The sequence below is a fragment of the Hyperoodon ampullatus genome (genome assembly GCF_949752795.1).
Source record: "Hyperoodon ampullatus genome assembly, chromosome: X".
Taxonomy (NCBI): Eukaryota; Metazoa; Chordata; class Mammalia; order Artiodactyla; family Ziphiidae; genus Hyperoodon; species Hyperoodon ampullatus.
This window is the reverse complement of record NC_136913.1, coordinates 42,040,864-42,063,724: the sequence shown is the minus strand read 5'-3', so window position 1 is coordinate 42,063,724 and position 22,861 is coordinate 42,040,864.

Sequence of the window (22,861 nt, the reverse complement as noted above, 5' to 3'; positions counted from 1 at the left end):
AAGTTATTACAGATGCTGTGTAATGTACAGACTCTCATTCTCCTAATATTAATATTTTATAAATATGTCCATTATGATGGTAAAGGGAAATGAATTTGACTTTGCAGTAAGATGTGGCTCTTCTTTTGCCCCTTACTTTAAACATTAAAATAGTTTTTCTTAGAGAGAGAATGAGTTTGTCAGGGAAACAAGTACTGTATTTTCTGCTTTATTAAGACACATTCATCAACTTTCATTCACTTGTTATGGAAACCCTTCCCCCAACCCCTTTGTACATGCTGCCTGCATAGCTCTCTGGTGTGCTCATTTGGGTATCTGAGTTCCGTGTCCACCTCAGATCAGATTCAGCATCAAATGAAACAGACACATAGACATGAGAGACACAAAGAGTCTAAACATACACCACAGGAGGCCCAGACCATTGGACTGGTCACACCCTCCTCACCTTGTACCCTTTCTTACCATGAGTAAGATCTGCACAGTAACAAGCAAAAACAACCCCCATATTTATGATGTCTAAAAACAACAATGCAAACTCTGAAGTCACCATGGAAACTGCCTCCCACTAGCATTTGCCTTTCAGAGATTTTTAGAAGCATTTATCCACAACAAATCAGCAGAGAAAAAAATTTGAGACAGATGACCCTAATTATGAATGCTTATGCTTACTGGAAGGAGATTTACCAAGAAATAAAAAAGAAGGGGTCTTTAATCCAAACTTCATTAACTATTTATTTTAAGAAGGCTTAACTTACCTATTTCCCAGAAAAAATCCTCCAAAAAAGTATTTAAAATACAGCTTTTATAAGTGCTTCATTTTACATATCTTATAAATATTTATATTTCAAATTAACATGTATTTGCATTTTCTTTTTGAAATTTGTTTTATTGATAAATTTGATATTTTTATGAGGCAAAATAGGTTGTGAAGAATAGAGAGCCAATTTGTAACTTGATACCCTTAGAAAATACAAACTCCACATAATAGATTTTGACTTCGATCAGGAGCCAAGAAAGCTGGGATATTTAGGGTTGGTCACCTAAAGAGTGCCAACCTGTGGAAGGGAGGAAAGGGGAAAGCTTAAGAAAGAAAGTAGGTGTTTGTTGAAGTTGTATGTCAAAGCTGGGGATCAGCCGTGTTTGCAAAGTCACAAAAGTACAAATAGTTCTGCCCAAAGTGGATGTAAGATTTAGATAAAACTTACTGGCTTCAGTAGCCAACAGAGCTTAAGAAGGTCTCAGCTTGTTTCAGGAATTGAAGTTAGGTCCCATATCCTCCTGGAGTTTTCATAGTTCCTAAATCAATCTCCCCATCTTTCATGTTCCTAGTGCATATTGCGCCTCTCTTAAGCCACGTAATAATATTTTGCCTCATGTTATAGTTGTTTTCGTACCTCTCTCTGTTACAAAACCCTTTGAAAGTAGAGAATACCTCCCATATATGTTTTTCCCCCATATCCCCTACTACAATTCCTTGCACATTGTGGGAGTTTACACATATTTGTGAAATGAATTAAGAAAATCCAGCTGTAATTAAGTGCAAGATTAAGCCTAGGATATTTTTCAGTTCATAGGGAGGCTTTTTTTTTTGGTTAGGCAAATGTTCCCTTGACAAGCTAAGCAGAAAGCAATCTCCTTAATGGGACAAATGACTGAGTAACTTTGTAATTTGCTGTTTTTCTCAAGAACATCTAATATGGAAAGCTATCCATTTGCCTGTATAGAGTATTCTGCATAAGATAACACACATACAGTATGGTAAATATCAAGGAGGAAATTTATACCATTTCCTGCTAGAATTGACTGCTAGAATATTCATCAGTGAGATGGTGAAGACAATGACCTTTTACTTAACTTGAATTCATGAACCTTTTCCAGATCATAGATGGGTTCTGAAAATATAACAGCCCCAAAATTGTCCACCAATTTACTTCACCTGGATGATCACCATGAACCTACATATTACAGCAGTGAATAAAACAGCCTGAAGAAGAAAATACCAAACAAATGCTAATATTTCAGTTCAGTAAACATTTGCTGATTACATATTTCTGTATAGATCGCTGAGTTAGGTGCTGTGCTGTAGAGGAAACAAACATGTATCAAATAATCACTACTACCTATTAAGTGCCAGATAGAGGCCATGGACTTTATATTTACTTCCCATAGCAACCCTGTAACATAGATATGGTTGGCCTCATTTTATCAACAAGAAAATGGAGGCTCAAGGAAGTTAGATAACTTTCCCAAGGTTACATAGCTAGTAACTGATAGAATCAGGATTTGAACCCTGAACTGACTCTAGGATCCATGTTATTCCCATGAATTGAAGTCCCTTCCTTTAAGGAGTGCTGAGTCACTTTTATTCTGATTTACATAACTAGATGTTAAATTATATAGTACCAATTATTAAAAAATATATTCTCTGATCTGAGTTTATCTTTTGTCCTCAACAAGGTTATAAGAACCCTGAGGGCAGAGACCATACCATGATTCTATAACTTTCTGCAAGGTGCCTCGTATGGTTCTGAATACATAAAAGATCCTCCACACATACTAGTGGTTTGATAAATTTTCCCTCAGCCTGATTTCTGGAGTATAAACTGGATAATACTTGCCATCCAAGGATAAAACAGGAAGGAAAAATGAATATATCATGATGATAGCTTATATTAATTGACCATTCACTCCTAGTTGATGTATATTATCTCATTTAATTCTCAAAATAGGTATTATTATCCCCATTTTGCAAACAAGAAAGCTCATACTTAGAAAAATTAAGTATCTTGTCCAAGGTCACAGAACCAGTAGTTTATGAGGCAAGAATTCAAATGTTGTTCTTGTCTAACCAGAGTTCATGCTCTTAACACTTTCACTGTCTCTTCTATTCTAAAACCTCATAGATTGTCAGATATACCTTGGATTTAATAAGAGTTTTTCAAAGAAGTAAGGAATACTACCGCATTAAATGAATAGGTTGATTGAAAAATGTATCTCAATTTCAGAATGTAAAAATGGGTATCTCAAGTAGCAAGAAAATGAGGTACATTATATTTGCAATACAGTTTCCTTTGAATTCTGATGTCAAAAATACAAAGGGAACTTCTGTAGTGTAGTATTAATGGCATTTAGCGAAGTGCTGAAAAGATTCAAAAATTCTAGGTATTCAGTGCATACTCTTTTGAATTATAGGCCTCTTGTGCTCCTGTGAACAAGTAGCACCAGCCACATGACCTATCTCAAAGGGTTCAAACTGACCTGAAAATTTGTCAAGATAATTTTTAATAAGGTTTTATAGTTATAACGTAGAGGGGTTTTTTTCTAAAGTTTTATTTAATATTGGAGTATAGCTGATTTACAATGTTGTGTTAGTTTCAGGTGTACAGCAAAGTGATTCAGTTATACATATACATATACCTATTCTTTTTCAAATTCGTTTCCCCTTTAGGTTATTACAGAATACTGAGTAGAGTTCCCTGTGCTATACAGTAGGTCCTTGTTAGTTATCTATTTTAAATATAGTAGAGTGTATATGTCAATCCCAAACTCCCAATGCATTCCTCCTCCCCTTTTATTTTTGTTTGTATTTAAAGAATGTCTTTAAGAAACATTTTAAAAATAGCTCTCCTCCCCAGTCTTGGAAGCTTCCCCATCTCTCCACTCCCATATCACTCATCCTACCATGGACCCTAATTACCTCTGACTTGGCCTAGAAGCCCAAGCTAGCCCAGACAAACCTTGCTTCTGATTTTAGTAGCATCCTGGTGGGGTCCACAAGACTGTGGGAATTGAGAGAGGGTTACCCACAGTCTTGTTACTGCCAGGATACTACTCCCACACCCTCAAAAAAGGGAATCCTTAGCATTTTGTGGTCCTTGGAATTTTAAAATTTGTCAGACCTCAAGTTCCCCTTAGCTGTGAATTGCAGGTAAAAATAGATCTCTGTGAATGGGGTTACCAGATGCCCTGCACAAAAATATCAGTTTTCTAAAGATGGTGTGAGCAGGAAAATCTAGGCAGGGGATCTTTCTGGTTCCCTGCTATATTTAAATGCATTTGACTCCAAAGAATATGCTGTAAAACTACCATACAATATTGCCTCTCTTAAATTGGGATAATCGTTCACTGGTAAAACCCACCATGACACAACAATTTACAAATGGTTTCAAAGCCCCCTCCTATTCTACAGCAACCACCTTCAAGATAACTTTTCTGGTCTCAGTTCTTTTCTAATTTGCTTAAGGACAATGGTAAATATTATCTGCCTGGACTGCTTGGGACTCATGCCACACCCTTGCTAGACACAGTGGATACCTTCTTGCCTTGTGAATTGAGGTTTGTAATAAAAGACCTTACAACCTACGCTTAACTAGCACTCAACATTTAAAGGTTCTTGTAAATTGCTCAACCCCAAATTTTATGTCCTATTCATAATCCAAGTAAGCTGTCTCCTGTTCATACCTAGGATTGCCAGATTTCCAGTCTTAATGCAATTGTTCCAAATTTTAGGTTGTTTCCAGTAAAATAAAATTTTTTACTAATTGGATATACAAATAATCCCATTATCATGCAGAAGATTTGGCATGTGAAAACTTACTCTATGCAGGAAAAATTTCACTCTGTTAGAACTAAGCTTCCAGGCTCCACAATGAGGATGAGGATAGTCAGATGGAAGTTCTGTTCAAGGGAATGAATTGCCCGACCAAGAGCATCCTGGAGTACTGTCAAGCCAAGAGATGAGATCCAGAGTTTTCTGATATTTCTGGCACCAGAAGGCAAAAGAGAGACTATGAGAAACCTTAAGAATTTCACTAGAAAGAAAACAGGGGAAACACTTCAGGTTATGGTGTGAAGGCATTAAGACATTGCTGAATCCTCTCAGCAAAGAACAAGAGTAAAACTGAACGGAAGTGTCAAAAACAACCATTTTAGAGCTTTGGAACTGGCCAAAGGTAGAAAACAATTTGAGAAGCATTTATTCTTGAGAAATTGCTTGAGCTTCAGGTAAGAACAGCAGGAGTCTGTGGCTTCCATTCCTGGGTCTGCTTACATACATTGCTCCCAGCTTCATTGGTAAGAACTTAATTTTACCAGCATGCAGCTGGCCATGAAAACCAACAGCTCTGCTACTAGAGGGTGAAGATTCAATTGAGGATGGGTGTGGTTTAATCATGGTTCCATCAGCTACAACTAACAAATTTGATAGAAAATAAATGAGAATCCACAGCATTCTCAGCTTGAGGATGAAGTCCTGGGTTGAATGAGTAACAAGCCAAAAATTTAATAGTTAGATCCTGGAAATGACAGAGCTATAAAAGGGTTGAGATAAGATCTCCACATATCTAGATATCTAAGAAACTACACACGGGCACAGAGGAAACCCAAGAAAATTGAGCAAAGGGTAAAAGCCAAGGGAGAATTGAAAATTAATAGCAAATTTGAATGTATCCCCCAACCCACACAGAAATCAATCAGCAGAAGGTGGAAATCTTATAGGTTTGAGATGTTTCAGCATAACTTTGCTGAAATCAGTGGCTAGCCACTAAGCTACAGAGAAACAGGAATAACCACCTAGAGCTGAAATCCAAAGTAAGAAGATAGAAGGTAATAAAAGTAAGAACAGAAATCAATAAAATACAAAGCAGGAAAACAATACAGAAAGTCAACAGAACCAAAAGTTTGTTCTTTGAAAAGACAAAAAATATAGCTACACTAACCAAGAAAAAACCAGAAAAGATAAAAATTATCAAAATCAGAAATGAAAGAGAGGAATTCACTACAGAAGTACATAAATGTAAAAGATTAAAAGGTAATACTATGACCAACTTTATGCCAACAAATTAGACAACTTGTTGAAATGGACAAATTTCTGGAACAAAAATTAAAGAAATTAAGTTAATAATTTAAATTTTTCCCAAGCACAGAAGGCTTCACTGGTAAATTTTATCAAATATTTAAGGAAAAAAATAATTCCAATTCTACACAAACTCTTTCAGAAAACAGAGAGGGAAATACTTTCCAACTCATAAGTCCAGTAACACATATCACAAGAAAAGAAAACTACTGACAAATATTTCTCATAAATATAGATACAAAAAATCCTTAGCAAAATATTAGGAAACTGAATTCAGCAACATATTAAAGCATTATATATTAAAATCGAGTGGGGTTTATGGAATGCAAGGTTGATACAACATCTGAAAACCAATTAATATAAGACACCATCTTAATAGAATAAAGAAACAAAAAAATGATCATCTCAAGAAATGAAGAAAAAACATTTGATAGAATCTAACACCCATCATGATAAAAACACTCAACAAACTAGGAGTAAAAGGAAATTTCCTCATCCTGATAAAAGGGCATCTATGAAACACTTAGCACTAAAATCATACTAATGGTGAAAGATTTAATGCTTTCCCTTCAAGATCAGAGATAAGGCAAAGATAAATATGTCCCTACTTCTACATTACACTGGAGATTCTAGCCAGTGCAGTAAGGCATGAGAATAGATAATAAAAGCATGTAGGGAAGAAGAAAGGAAGGAAAATTATTTTTATTCACAGATGAAATAATCATGTATGTAGAAAATCCTAAGGAACATAAAAAACTAGTAGAACTAGTAAGAAAGTTTAGCAAGGTCACAGGATACAGGATTAAATCAATTGCATTTCCATATTCTAGCAAAGAAGAATTAAAAGATAAAATTTAAAAAGAGTTCCATTTGCAATAGTATTAAAAAATAAATATTCAGGAATAATTTTAATGAAAGAAGTATATATTTGTTTGTTTCAGCTGCTCTAACAAAATACCATATATTGGTGGCTTATAAACAACAGAAATTTATTTCTCACCGTTCTGGAGGCTGGGAAGTCCAAGATCAAGACACTGGCGTATTTAGGGTCTGGTGAGCGTCCACTTCCTGATTCACAGAGAGCCATCTTTTTGCTGCGTCCTCACATGGCAGAAGGTGCAACTGATCTCTCTGCCTCTTTTATAAGGGCACTAATCTCATTCAAGAGTGCTCTCCCTTAAGACTTAATCACCTCTTAAATGTACCTTGGGGGTCAAAATTTCAGCATGTGAATCTTGAGGGAGACATAAGCATTCAACCTATAGCAAAGTAAAAGACCTGTACACTAAAAACTACAAAATATTGCTGGGATTAATTAAAGAAGGCCTAAAGAGGTACATGAAAAGATGTTTGACATCTTAATCATTAGAGAAATATAAATCAAAACTACAATGAGATATCACCTCACACCTGCTAGAGTGTCTATTATCAAAAGACAAGGGCTTCCCTGGTGGCGCAGTGGTTGAGAGTCCGCCTGCCGATGCAGGGGACACGGGTTTGTGCCCTGGCCTGGGAGGATCCCACATGCCACGGAGCGGCTGGGCCCGTGAGCCGTGGCCGCTGGGCCTGCGCGTCCGGAGCCTGTGCTCCGCAACGGGAGAGGCCACAGCAGTGAGAGGCCCACGTACCGAAAAAAAAAAAAAAAAAAGACAAGAGAAAGCAGGTGTTGGTGAGGCCATGGAGAAAAGGGAACACTTGTGCATCATTGATGGTAATGTAAATTGTTACAGCCACTATAGAAAACAGTATGGAGGTTCCTCAAAAACTTAAAAATAGAACTACCATATGATCCAGAAATCTTACTTCTGGGTATATATATGGGGGAAATGAAATCAGTGTTGTAAATAGATATCTGAACCTCCATGTTCATTGGAGCATTATTCACAATAGGCAAGACATGGAAACACCTTAAGTATCTGACAACAGATGAATGGATAAAGAAGATATTGTATATACACAATGGAATATTATCCAGCCATTAAAAGAAGGAAACTTTGCCTTTTGCAATAACATGGATGGACCTTGAGGGCATTATGCTAAATGAAGTAAGTCAGACAGAGAAAAACAAATACTGTATGTTCTCACTAATAAGTAGAATCTCAAAAAGCTGAACTCATAGAATACAGAGAGTAGAATGGTGGTTGCCAGGGGCTGAGGGATGGGGAAAATGGGAAGATGTTTGTCAAAGGGTATAAACTCCCAGTTATAAGATGAATAAGTTCTGGGGATTTAATGCACAGCATGGTGTCTATAATTAAAAATACTATATTTTATACTTGAAGGTTGTTAAGAGAGTAGATCTTAAATGTTATTACTAGACACACACACACACACACACAAAGACAATTATGTGAGGAGATGGAGGTGTTAACTAATCTTACTGTGGCAATCATTGTGCAATATATACTTGATTCAAATCATCACATTGTGTACCTTAAACTTAAATATATGTCAATAATATCTCAATAAGAGGAAAAAATTAAGGAAGGCCTAAGTAAATGGAGAGATGTACCATATTCGTTGATTATAAACCTCAATGTTCTTAAGACAGCAAGTATCCCCAAATTGATCTACTGATTCAACAAAATTAACATCAAAATTCCAGCAGATTTTTGATTTTAGTAGAAATTGACAAGCTGATCATAAAATGTGTATGCAAATACAAGCAATCTGAAATAGCCAAAACAGTTTTGAAATGAAATAATCAAGTTGAAACACTTTAACCTGTTTTCAAACCTTACTATATATATGGAATTGGTATGGGGATAGACATATAGATTGATAAAAAATAGAGGGTCTAGAAATAGATCCAAACATTTATGAAAAATTGATCTTCAACTAAGATGCCAAAGCAATCCAACAGGAAAGGATAGCCTTTCAACAAATATTACTGTAGTATTGGATATACATATGCCAATTAAAAAAAGAACTTAAATCCTTGCCCCCACAATGTACAAGAATCAACTCAAAATAGATCAGAAATTAAAATGTCAGGGCTAAAACTGTAAAACTTCTAGAAGTCTTAGTGACCCTAACTAAGGTAAAGATTTCTTAGCTATAACAGAAAAATCATGAAAAATTTTTTTTAAATGATAAATTAAACTTCATCAAAGTTAAAAACTTTTGCTCTTCAAATAAAAATAAAGCCACAGACTTGAGGAAACAATTGTTAGATCACATGTCTGATAAATAACTTTCATCCAGGATATATAAAGAACTCTTATATCTCCATAATAAAAGGCACAGACCTACTAGAGAATGGACTTGAGGATATGGGGAGGGGGAAGGGTAAGCTGTGACAAAGTGAGAGAGAGGCATGGACATATATACACTACAAAATGTAAGGTAGATAGCTAGTGGGAAGCAGCTGCATAGCACAGGGAGATCAGCTTGGTGCTTTGTGACTGCCTGGAGGGGTGGGATAGGGAGGGTGGGAGGGAGGGAGACGCAAGAGGGAAGAGATATGGGAACATATGTATATGTATAACTGATTCACTTTGTTATAAAGCAGAAACTAACACACCATTGTAAAGCAATTATAGTCCAATAAAGATGTAAAAAAAAAAGTGAGAAAAATATTTGAACAGACACTTCACCAAAGATTATATACAGATGTCTAATAAGCATATGATAAGATCAACATTATTAGTCTTTGTGGCAATACCAATTAAAACACAAACTAAAATCACAGTATCACTTCACACCCACTGGAATGGCTATGATCAAAAAGATTGACAAAACACAGTCTCCCAAGGCAATAGAAATAAAAGCAAAAATAAACCTAATCAAACTTACAAGCTTTTGTAAAGCGAAGGAAATCATAAACAAAACGAAAAGACAACCTACAGACTAGGAGAAAATATTTGCTAATGATGCGACGAAAAGGGGCCTAATTTGCAAAATATACAAACATCTCATACAACTCAACAACAACAAAAAACAAACAACCCAGTCAGAAAATGGGCAGGAGACCTAAAGAAACATTTCTCCAAAGAAGACATACAGATCGCCAACAGGCACATGAAAGGATGCTCAGCATAGCTAGTTATTAGAAAAATGCAAATAAAAACTACAATGAGGTACCACCCCAAACTGGTCAGAGGGGCCATCATTAAAAAGTCTACAAATAACAAATGCTGGAGAGGATGTGGGGAAAAGGGAACCCTCCTACACTGTTGGTGGGAATGTAAGTTGGTGTAACCACTATGGAAAACAGTATGGAGGTTCCTCAAAAAACTAAAAATAGAGTTGCCATATAATCCAGCAATCTCACTACTGGGCATATATATGGACAAAACTATAATTCAAAATGATACATTCACCGCTATGTTCACAGAAGCACTATTCATAATAGCCAGGACATGGAAACAATGTAACTGTCCATTGACAGATGAATGGATGAAGAAGATATAGTACATATATACAATGGAATACTACTCAGCCATAAAAAAGAATGAAATAATGCCATTTGCAGCAACATGGATGCAACTAGAGATTATCATACGAAGTGAAGTAAATCAGAAGGAGAAGATAAATACCATATGATATCACATATGTGGAATCTAAACTATGGCACAAATGAACCTATCTACAAACAGAAACAGACTCACGGACATAGAGAACAGACTTGTGGTTGCCAAGGGGCGAGGGGGTTGGGGGACAGATGGACTGGGAGTTTGGGATTAGCAGATGCAAACTATTATATACAGAGTGGATAAACAACAAGGTCCTACTGTACAGCACAGGGAACTATATTCAATATCCTGTGATAAACCATAATGGAAAAGAATATGAAAAAGATGTATATATATATATGTATAACTGAATCACTTTGCTATACAGCAGAAATTAACACAACATTGTAAATAAACTATACTTCCATTAAAAAAAGATTGACAAAACAAACTGCTGACAAGAGTGTAGAGGAACTCATGCTCATACATTATGGATGGGAACATAAAATGATAGAACTACTTTGGAAAACAGTTTGACAGCTTATTAAAAACTTATACATACAATTTCTATATAACCCAGCAATTTCATTCCCAGGTATCCACCCGAGAGAAATGAAAACACATGTCCACAAAAAGACTTATATGTGAATGTCTATAGAGCATTATTCATAATAGCCCCAAACCGAAACAACTCAAATGTCCATCAAATGGTGAATGGATAAACAAAATGTGGTATATCCAGACAGTGGTATACTACTCAGCAATAAAAGGGAATAAACTAAATGAGCTGTTGATAAATATAAAAATGTGGATGAACCGCAAAAACATTATGCTAAGTAATAGAAGCCAGACACAAAAGAGTACATATTTCATGATTCTATCTATATGAAATTTCTAGAAAAGATACAGCCATAGAGACAGAAAGCAGATGAGTATTTCCTAGGGCTGGAGGTTTGTGTGGTGATGGAGTGAAAATATGCACTGGAGAATTTCTGGGGATAATGGAATTGTTCTAAGATTGGATTATATAACAATGTTTGTACCATTGAGTAATTTTACTATAAATCATAAAATCATATACTAATATTGGGTGGATTTTATGTACGGAGATTATACCTCAGTAAAGCTGTTAAACAAAAAGACTTCAGAACAATATGGAAATCAGTAAAATAGCAGTCTATGTCAACTCTGCACAGCTAAAAGAGGAATAGGGGAAACCTGAAGTCTGCTCTGAAGACAGTGTGAAATGGGCAAGGAGTTAGTCCTTAGTTGAGAAAAATGGCCCAGGGCAATTCTCATGGAAGAGAGCACACATGTGGTTAATAGACATATAAAAAGAGGTTCAACCTCCTAAGTAATCAGGAAAATGCAAATAAAGACAAAGATTAGATTCTATTTCACACCATCAGAAGAAAAAAAAATAAAAAGTCAGAAAATATCAAGGGTTGATGGATCTCTGGCAAGCTAGGAGATTGAGAGTATAAATTGGAGCAAATGCATTTGGCACTAATATTAAAGTTGAAAAGATACAAACTTAGCATCCTACTTGAAGGTATGTATTCCAGAGCAACTTTCACTTATGTTCCAGGAGAAAATATGTTGTGTGTTGCAGGATTACTATTGGGTTGGCCAAAAAGTTCCCGAATGAATTTTTGACCCACCCAATATAATAGCAAAAACTAGTAACAGCTTAATGTTCATCAAATTGGGATATATTCATATAATGAAGCACCACGTGGCTGCTATAAATGAACTGCCTCTCCTCCAAAAACATACTGAGATATGTTGAAATAAAAGAGCAAATTGTACAATTATGTGAATGGTATGATACCATTTATGTAAACATACATATGAATATATGTGAAATACACCAGGAATATATATGTGATGGGGTTATAAGCACACAGACTGGAAAGATAGTAGGATACAAAATTCAGAATAGTGAAAGGAGAATGGTAAATGGCACTGGAAAAAGAATATAAACACACTTTCAACTCTGTAATTTTGTTCTTGTATTTTTAAAAAATTCTGAAGCAAATGGCAAAATTCAATTATGTGTTCTGCATACTTGTTTGTTTGTTATATTATTCTCTGTACTTTGTCTGTACTTCAAAATTTGTTCCAGTAATACAATAAGCATGTTACATAAGGTGGACAAGGGTTTGGAGAACAACATTTATTCATACTTACTCATTGGAGACCCTTCTTCTCCCTCACAGAACTTTGAAATGACCCTACATCTGGTGTAGAATTGCTGTGGGGATGTTTGAGTAAAGATTGCTGTGCATAAAGATTATACAATAGAATGCTATTTGAATAAATATACACAGATACACATATATATGTTATGTGGTATATATGATAATTATGTCTCTTTTTATTGCCCAAGATACTGGCAGAACTAAAACTGCTAATCACAGGCTAAGAACTAAGAAAGTGCCCAAAGGAAAACTCTCTGTTCTACTATGTGGGGATCCATATGCAGAGAGCCAAGACAACAGAGGATGATTAGGAAGACTCGTGGAAAGATGGAGAGGATACGACACCACCCCCTGGGCAGAGGGTCCAACAGCTAAGATCTCTAGTTCAGGCTTCTGGCTGCACCTGATAGAGCAAAGGAAAGCTTGGAGCAAGCCGCAAAGAAGGAGCAGCTTCACAAATCTCTTTCCACCTCAGAGACCCGTGGAGGATCTCCATGAGCTTAGCTGTCTGGGAGAGGTCCTGTCATGCATGGGTGACCTTATTCTCCAACACAAAGCAACCAAAAGAGAGATTCTGGGCCTATCTCCCTCCCTCTTCCTCTGGATAAGGCTGTGGTTTGCTTAGACTAAAACTACACATTCTGCAAAAACACTTTTCCTTTCCTGTGCTCATCCATGAGCAGTAAGCGTGGACACTGAGTTGTCCTCCAGTAAATGGTGAACTGAATTGATGCTGGGCCATCAACGCCATCTTAGTCCTTCCACGACTCCTACTTCCAAATGCTCACCATCAAGCATTAGCTTAACATCATCATGCACTGTTCTGAGCACCTTCCAAAAGCAAAGCACAACACTACATGACAGCATAACAGAGACGTATGACATGATGTGGCCCCCACTGGTGAGAGGCGTACAGTCAATCATGTATCTCTAAGAAAATTAATAAAAACCCAAGCATTCTCTGGTAAAATGCCAATCTAAGTTTCAAACAGTATACGCTGCAGGAGGTCAGGAGCAGTTGAGGTCCAAAGGAAGGTTTCATCAACTAGATGGGCTTGGCATGGTTCTAAAAGACAACGGCAGCATACATTTGAATCGTGTCCATGTGATTTGTTTCCAGAAAAGTTATTTTTAGATCAGCGATGGCAAATGGATTTCATTTTCATCCGTTCACTTAATGACCACCCAATCAACAGGTGCCCAGCATGAAGAAGGGCTAAGACTTCTGAGCTGGAAGGAAAGTGTTGGTATCCTTCCCAGGTATCTGCCATAGGTGTAGTTTGAGTGGGTGGCAGCATGCATGAGCCATTTTTTGTAAATCACTACATTTGATTTCCAAAGTTGGCTTTGCCTACTGAGTGGAATCATGCCCACGTTACTCATGTGTGGTCCTGAAACACTAAATTCAAGATTCTCCTCATATGCACTAGAAGACTTGTACAGCTTTACATCTAATTACAGAGCCCGTAAAGAAAGTTCTCTATCCTGCAGGTGGTTTCAACAGCCACATGGAAGTTTACCGAGATGGATGTCTTTGTTCAAAGTATTGCATTAGGTGTTGCTATGTGGGTAGAATCCTGTGGGATGCTGACAGTTTGTGAGAATTTTATGTGGAAGCAACTGTGTTAATAAGGTCACCATTTTTCTTTTTTTGGCTTGAGCATTATTCTCCAGTGCATGTGTAGCAGAATCTTTCTTATTTCCAGAACCTGCATTCAATATTTTCATAAAAGAAATCATTCTAACAGTGTATGTCAAGAAATGTCATGCGTGATTTGAAATTCCATAGGTATTTTCCTCTAGAATCATAACAATAATAATAATAACAATAAAACATTCATGCGCACACAAAACTTCTCTGAAAGATGATATGCAAGTTGATGTAACTGCACAGTCTCTGGCTTGAAAGGCAGACATAAATACCCGCAGCACATCCTTATCAATCTCAAGCTGGGTCATCAGCAAGACATGATGGAAAGTGCACACACTCTGCGCTCAGAAATACCTTGATGCAAATCCTGAGTCTGCCATTTTCGCCATTTCTTGGGAGACTTCTTCAATATGGTGAATGGCACTAGTAATAGTTAGCCCACAGGATTGTTAAAAGGATTAAATGAGATTATGTATGTAAAGCACATAGTAAGTGCCTGGTACACTGTATGGTTTCAATAAATTGAAGCTCCTTTCCTCTGTACTACTTATAGAATATCTGACGCTATCTCTGCAAATTCTGTCTAATTTTCGATTCTACCTTCAGCTGTGGGCAAGGGAAAATATTTCCCTCATTTCTGAATGACTCTCTGTGTTTCTGCTCCTGTTCCCACAACTGCCTTCTGGGAATGCAACCTTCTGGCCTTTGTGACCCTCTGTGTCCTTCTTGACTTTCTGTCACCAGAGGCAACCCTTGTAGCTTTTCTACCTTGCGGGGTTGCCCCAGGCAAGCTACTGGCTGATGCTTTTGCTAATAACTCCAATCTTCAGAAAGGCAGTCTTCATGGGTATTGAAAAAAGGCGAGTCTCTTCCTAATAGTAGAAGATTCAAATTTTTATATTCCTTTAGGTCAGGGACTGTATGTCAGGTTTCTTTGTTTCTTACTTACGTAAGCTAGTAAATATTAGTAAATACTTAGTCAATAGAATTAAATATTTATCTAATTACTGATTGACTGACTGATAATAAGAGAAGAAAGAAATGGCAAGAGTGTGGGCAAGGGGTCAGAGAAATAAAGGGTTTGAGGAGGAAGGTATGTGAGAAAACCTGGTGAAAGGATGCTGAAGGTGGGGTAGAGGTGCCTCATCAGGCCATCGAGTTTTAGCAAGACAAAAATACATAAAATAAGGAAAAATAAACTCTGTGCCCCTGTTATCCAAATTAGTACTGGACAGTCTGTAGGCCATGAAATGTTTCATTGTGTACCGCTCTGTTTTGCTGGGGTGCACATGGCTTCCCTTATAGCCGGCTAAGCACACGCTTAAGGCTTTTTAAGTCCCTCATGAAAACTCTCCCCCAGCCAGAAGTCATTTCCAGATATTATTATGGTTCTGTTAGGGGAGTTCTCTATACTTTTCATCCCAGAAAAGATTTCAAGTATCACTGAAACCTCAGCTTCAATGACCCAAATAAAGTTTGGGAAGAAATGTGAATTTTCCAGAAAATTCTTCAAATGCTGTGCAGCTGAGGCAGAACGCCACTTTATAAATAGCCACCTGCTCATTGAGCAGTAACAGTGTGTAGCAAACTGATAAAAATGATGCTGCTTTTAACCTCATAGTACACCGGATTCTCCTCCGAGGAGAGTGGACTTCTCTTCTCCTATTTGTCTTGGCACAGAGATACAATGAAAGATACTTCTACCCCCACCACACAGACAAAATTACTTGATTCTTGAATCAGTTGAGTGACCTACATAAGCATTCCTGAAAGTAATATTTCAGAGTATCTTAGTCAAACCCTTTGGGTAAGCATGCGCGTGCGCGTGCACACACACACGCACATGGTCTTGTCGGTATATAAAAAGTTTTGTCTCAGTAAGACGATATGTTGGCACTTCTTAAGTCTATATCAATTAAATCACACTATTTTTTCCTTTTTATGCAAAACAAAAGAATAAAAATCTTTAAATAAAAAAAGGAAGAGAAAAAAAGTTTTGTGAGTAGATAAAAGAAAGGAATGACTTGGTAGGGAGAATGAGTTGATGACTTTTTTACATTGTTGATTCCCTATATATTGTCTTTAAGAGATTAGCTTTTGAAAAACAATTTAAATGTTTGAAATGACACATGGTACTTGCTACTGTTTGTGGGTTAAGTTCTTATGATTTGAACAGTATCAATAAGTGTAATTTCAAGTGTCTTGATGATATATTTAGCATGTTGTAACTTTTCTTAAGAAAGCACACCAAATTAGATTGGAATATTTAATTTTACACTTAGAGCATGTTTTTCTGCATTCCATGCCAGTTTCTTTTTAATCCATTTTAAAACTTGTGAGTATGGCATGGTTTTATTAAAAATATTTTTTTCTATTTTTCCAGAAAAATAAAATAAAAAACAATTTTTAAAAGTAACAATTGCTGTTCATCGGCTGAAGAGGGGTGTTGGGGTACAGTTAAGTCTGGAGCCCTTTTAATGGTTAAGAAAAAGTTCTCTTTGACCCATAAGAATATATTTTTGGATTTCCGAGGGTCCTTTGTCCCCTGTTTTAGAGACAATGACTTCATAAACTCAAGTCTCATTTTATGAAACTATCTTTACATCAGGAATTATCACCAGTAAAGGATTCGGTTTTACAAGTACACACCCCCTCCCCCAATGAAGATTATTATTACAATAAAGAGAGAATAGAAAATTATTCCCTGTAGTAATTAATTAATTATATGTATTTTATGATGCCTTGACATCTTGGGGCCTTGCTAATCCTGGACAGAGTGCCCCTTCTGGAGCTGGCTAATTCCTGGAGATAGTAAACAACTTGCCTTCAAGCACACCCTTCATATGCAAACCAACCAATCCATAGCCCCTACCCCCAACCAAATGATTTCTCAAACTCTCACTCACAAAGCCAACATTCTCCCTGCCCTAAATCACCCCGAGGCCAGGTACCAGACAACTGAGGACCACTCCTATAGCCCAGAGCCCAGTAAAATTATTTAAACTAGCCAATCCTAAGGCTTGTCCATTCCTTCTTGTGAAAACCACAATAAAGGCTTTTGCCCATGGTCTCCCCTCACTCCTTCTGCTTCCTGATTGACCCTAGTACTTCCCTGTTTGGCCAGGCATGATGTGCCATGTCCCCTCCACTTGGGAACCATGAGTAATATACCCTTCTTTCAAAGGCAGTTGTCTCCGAGTCTGTCACCTTACCATACGGATTAAAACAAATCTGGGGTACCTTTCAAGACATTCTTAGATTCTCAGACGGTCAGGAATCCCAGTTTGAGAGACAAGGCTCTAGAACAGCAGTTCTCAATGTGATCTCTCTGGATCAGCAGCTCACCTTGCAACTTGTTAGAGATGCAAATTCTCAAGACTCCTGCATCAGAAACTCTGGGAGTTGGGTCTGGGGTGTTCTGATATACCTTCCAGTTAGAGAAACCCCACTCTCTAGATGCTCATGACAATCTTATGTGAGAGTTTAGTTGTTAATAGATGACACCCTTTTCTCTTTTTTTTCAGTTTTAATATTTTTTAAATTGAAGTAAAGTTGATTTATAATGTGTTAATTTCTGCTGTACAGCAAAGTGATTCAGTTAACATATATATACATTCTTTTTAAAATTTTCTTTTCCATTATGGTTTATCATAGGATGTTGAATATAGTTCCCTGTGCTATACAGTAGCACCTTGTTGTTTATCCATCCTATATATAATAGCTTACATCTGCTAATCCCAACCTCCCACTCCATCCCTCCCCCAACCCTCTCCCCCTTGGCAACCACCAGTCTGTTCTCTATGGAAGACACCCTTTTCTTACTTGAGCTCCTAGGCTCTCTTTTCATTCTCCTGTCCCCTTTTATTCCTGCACATTTTGAGGGCACCAACACCTTCTTTCATGAAGCTATCTGTGTAGTACTAGCATCATTTTCTGGCCTTTAAAGTCACCCTCCTAAGCTATCAGTTTCACTCTTTGAAAGCAAAACACATCGTCTCTATCTCAGGATTACACAAGTGCAGGCACAGCCTTGAGAGTGACGTCTCCTTACATTTTGTGTCCCAGGTCCCCCTTGCTGCAACCCAGTCCTGGCCCCAGGTCCACAGGAGCCACTGGTCTTATTGGAGGTAAGGGGCACAGCGCTGAGTAGAAATAAACTGTGAAAACTCTAGGTCTGTGCCAAAATTTCCAATATCTTTATGCCTTTATCTGATCATTTCTCTCTCACAAATAAAAGTAATTAGTCTTTTTCTCAAACGGAACCCTTCTTTCTTTGGCTGCACCACGTGACTTGTGGGATCTTAGTTCCCCAATCAGGGACTGAACCCAGGCCCTCAGCAGTGAGAGGGTGGAGTTCTAACCAGCGGACCACCCGGGAATTCCCTGAACCCTTCTTAAAACTTGGAAGCTGTAAGGCATCTTTATGATATCATCTCATGTTACTTGTCAAAAACACCAAAGCGCTATATATATATATATATATATATATATATATATATATATATATATATAAAACCTTGATGATAACATTTCTATACTCATTTTCAACCAAGTGAGTGAAAGTTATCTTATTTCCCCAAGTGATGAAAAAGAAGCCAAAGTAACATGCTACAGTTTAATAGGCAGCCTTATTCAAATTAATGTAATCCTATTTGTTTCTCACAAATACAAGTTTTCTCTCCCTTGTTTGCATAGATGAATGTTTAAACTTTTCATCATCTATGTGTAGTGACATCACAGGCTCCAGTTTATTTGCCAAGTAAACAAATCAGCATGTGAAGGCCCCATGTGTGAAAGACATAAATATTTCCTAATCATTACCACTGTCTCCCCTTATTTGTCTGGCTCCTAGTACAAAAATCATCATTTTTAAAAGCCTTCCAAAATTTCACTGAAGAGGCTCAGATTCCAGCAGAAGTGTGAAGAATGTGCTGGAAGTGTTGGGGGGATAATGAAATGGAACTCTGGCAGGATTGCAAGGAAGCAGAGCTGGCGTCCATCCAGCTCTGCCAGAAAGTCCATTGTGGCACCTTGTAAAAGTCACTTAACCTCTCAGGCCCATATAGTCTCCTCTTCTCATTTTAGATAATGTCTAAAGTCCAGTGAATCTCCATGGCTCAAAACTTCTATGATATAGAGAGAGTTGGATCCCTTCTCCTTGCCCTATTGCAAGACTTGGTCAACTGTAAGGCACTGGAATGGAGGGTGCCATTGCTCCAGAAGCACAGTGGTATGGGGTTGCCTCCTGCTCTGGAAGAACCTCACCATTCATTACCATATAAGCCCCCTCTCAGGCAGCCCACTTGTAATTTGGGAAGATTCTTTGCCCTAGGGCAGGGCTTTCCCATTGACTTTCCTTCAGCAGGAAGAGCATGGCTCTAATTTCACTATGTGATGAGGTTAAATTCTTCTTCTAACACAGGGGGTTCTCATCCTTGGCTGCACATTCACATCAACTGGGGAACTTCTAAAAATAACAATATCTAGGTCCTACCCCCAGAGATTCTGGTATTGACCTGGGTATGGCCAAGGCATTGGGATTTTCAGAAGATCCCCAGATGATTCCAAATGCAGCCAGATTCCAGGACCACTGGGTAGGCGATGTCGTACCATGATTCAAAAGGCTGGCCTCAGATCCCTCTTGAAGATGGATAGTAAAAGAAAGGAGGAAGAAAGAAAGAAATCACCTGGGAAGAGGACCAGAGGAGAAATGAATGGCTGAAGGAGGAAGGATTAGGCAGGTACTGAAGACAATCTCCACCGTCTTCAGAAACAGGTGCTGAACAAGCACATCCTGCTGGTGCGGCAGTGATTCCGTGCAGGCAGCTGACTCCCAGCTTGGCTTCTGGCTTCATGAGAGCCCAGGGGATGAGAAAGCTAATCCTGGGCAGAGATGTGTCTGTTTTCCATCTGGCTCTCTGCCATCCCTCCCTAAACATTGCCTGGCGTGGGGACTGCTAGGCGGGCACACTTTCTCAGTGTGCCACACTGAGCTTGGCACATGTGCTCAAGGACGCAGCCGGGCTGCTAAAGACAGGAGCTGGCACCCCCCTGCAGAGTCCCGATTGGGTAACCAATAGACCTGAATCACACACAAATGACTGCACTTCCGAACCTGCACTTTAATTGACTTTCCTTGCAAAACAGGCTCCTAGGCAGCTGAAGAGGATCGATCTGGCGAAGGCATTTCTTTGGTTGAGGTATTACACTAAAAGCAGTCGCCTGAGAACAAAAGTGATAGCATTAGAAACTGACAGGCCTGTAAACTCCAGGGCACTGAGACAGATACCTTAGCTTATACAGCACCTTACAGTTTCCCAAACACTCGAACCGGCTTTTTAGGTTTGGTTCAGAGCATCTCCACGAGGCAGGTAAAGCATTAACCATCTCCTTTTATATGCAAAAGTTCAAAGTGGCTTAGTAACTGGTCCAAGGTGTCACGGCCATTGTGCTGGTTCTCCACCTATTTGTTCTTTTTTTTTTTTTACAACTTTATTGGAGTATAATTGCTTCACAATGGTGTATTAGTTTCTGCTGTATAACAAAGTGAATCAGCTATACATATACATATATCCCCATATCTCCTCCCTCTTGTGTCTCCCTCCCACTCTCCCTATCCCACCCCTCCAGGCGGTCACAAAGCACCAAGCTGATCTCCCTGTGCTATGCGGCTGCATCCCACTAGCTATCAATCTTACGTTTGGTAGTGTATATATGTCCATGCCACTCTCACTTTGTCACAGCTTACCCTTCCCCCTCCCCATATCCTCAAGTCCATTTTCAAGTAGGTCTGTGTCTTTATTCCCATCTTACCCCTAGGTTCTTCATGATTTTTTTTTCTTAAATTCCATATATATGTGTTAGCATACGGTATTTGTCTTTCTCTTTCTGACTTACTTCACTCTGTATGACAGACTCTAGGTCTATCCACCTCATTACAAATAGCTCAATTTCATTTCTTTTTATGGCTGAGTAATATTCCATTGTATATATGTGCCACATCTTCTTTATCCATTCATCCAATGATGGACACTTAGGTTGTTTCCATCTCCGGGCTATTGTAAATAGAGCTGCAATGAACATTTTGGTACATGACTCTTTTTGAATTATGGTTTTCTCTGGGTATATGCCCAGTAGTGGGATTGCTGGGTCATATGGTAGTTCTATTTTTAGTTTTTTAAGGAACCTCCATACTGTTCTCCATAGTGGCTGTACCAATTCACATTCCCACCAGCAGTGCAAGAGTGTTCCCTTTTCTCCACACCCTCTCCAGCATTTATTGTTTCTAGATTTTTTGATGATGGTCATTCTGACTGGTGTGAGATGATATCTCATTGTAGTTTTGATTTGCATTTCTCTAATGATTAATGATGTTGAGCATTCTTTCATGTGTTTGTTGGCAATCTGTATATCTTCTTTGGAGAAATGTCTATTTAGGTCTTCTGCCCATTTTTGGATTGGGTTGTTTGTTTTTTTGCTATTGAGCTGCATAAGCTACTTATAAATTTTGGAGATTAATCCTTTGTCAGTTGCTTCATTTGCAACTATTTTCTCCCATTCTAAGGGTTGTCTTTTGGTCTTGTTTATGGTTTCCTTTGCTGTGCAAAAGCTTTGAAGTTTCATTAGGTCCCATGTGTTTATTTTTGTTTCTATTTCCATTTCTCTAGGAGGTGGGTCCAAAAGGATCTTGCTGTGATTTATGTCATAGAGTGTTCTGCCTGTTTTCCTCTAAGAGTTTGATAGTTTCTGGCCTTACATTTAGGTCTTTAATCCATTTTGAGCTTATTTTTGTGTATGGTGTTAGGGAGTGATCTAATCTCATACTTTTACATGTCCCTGTCCAGTTTTCCCAGCACCACTTATTGAAGAGGCTGTCCTTTCTCCACTGTACATTCCTGCCTCCTTTATCAAAGATAAGGTGACCATATGTGCATGGGTTTATCTCTGGGCTTTCTATCCTGTTCCATTGATCTATATTTCTGTTTTTGTGCCAGGACCTATTTGTTCTTGATCTATTTTCCTTGTCCTTCCCCTGTTCTGCTTTGCAGGGAAGAGAGGTCAACCCCCACAGGCGGAACTTCTGAGGAGGCTCCTTGTATCAGCTGGGTGCAGCCAGTGTAAGGAATGGGTGGGAGACCAGCTGGAGGGAGGAAGAAGCTACCTCCTCCACCCCCGCCTCCAGTGGCTTCTCCTACAGGGACTATGTCTTTTCCCTTGTTGGTCATATCTGTCCCGGTGCCAGCTTTGGCTGGTCGCCCCCGTCCTTCAGTGCCTATGTCATGGCTTGGTCCCTTTCTCCCTCTGTTTTTGTGTGTTCCTGCTGTTGCTCATCTCTGAGTTGCCAAGTGGCTTGTTTGGTTTCTCGGCAATTCCTTTACCTGAGTAACCAGCTCCCTGCATTAAAGTGCTCCGTGTTGAACACTCAAGAGGGTTCTGTTTACCGGTGAGACTCTATATCAGGCAGGTCCTGGCAGGAAACAGATGGTGCACTCAACAGGAGAACCGAAAAGTGTTGAATGAAGAGGCTGTTTACAGTGATAGAGGCAGGGTGAAGGGAACTGACAGGGCATGGTGGGGAACTGCTAGGGACTCACCTTCCCTGGGCCAGCAAGGGCAAAGGGAGGCAGTTGCATTACCAGAATCAGGTAAGAGCTACCGACTTGGAAGAGAGGCCTTCTGACATGAGCTGTGGCTATAGGTA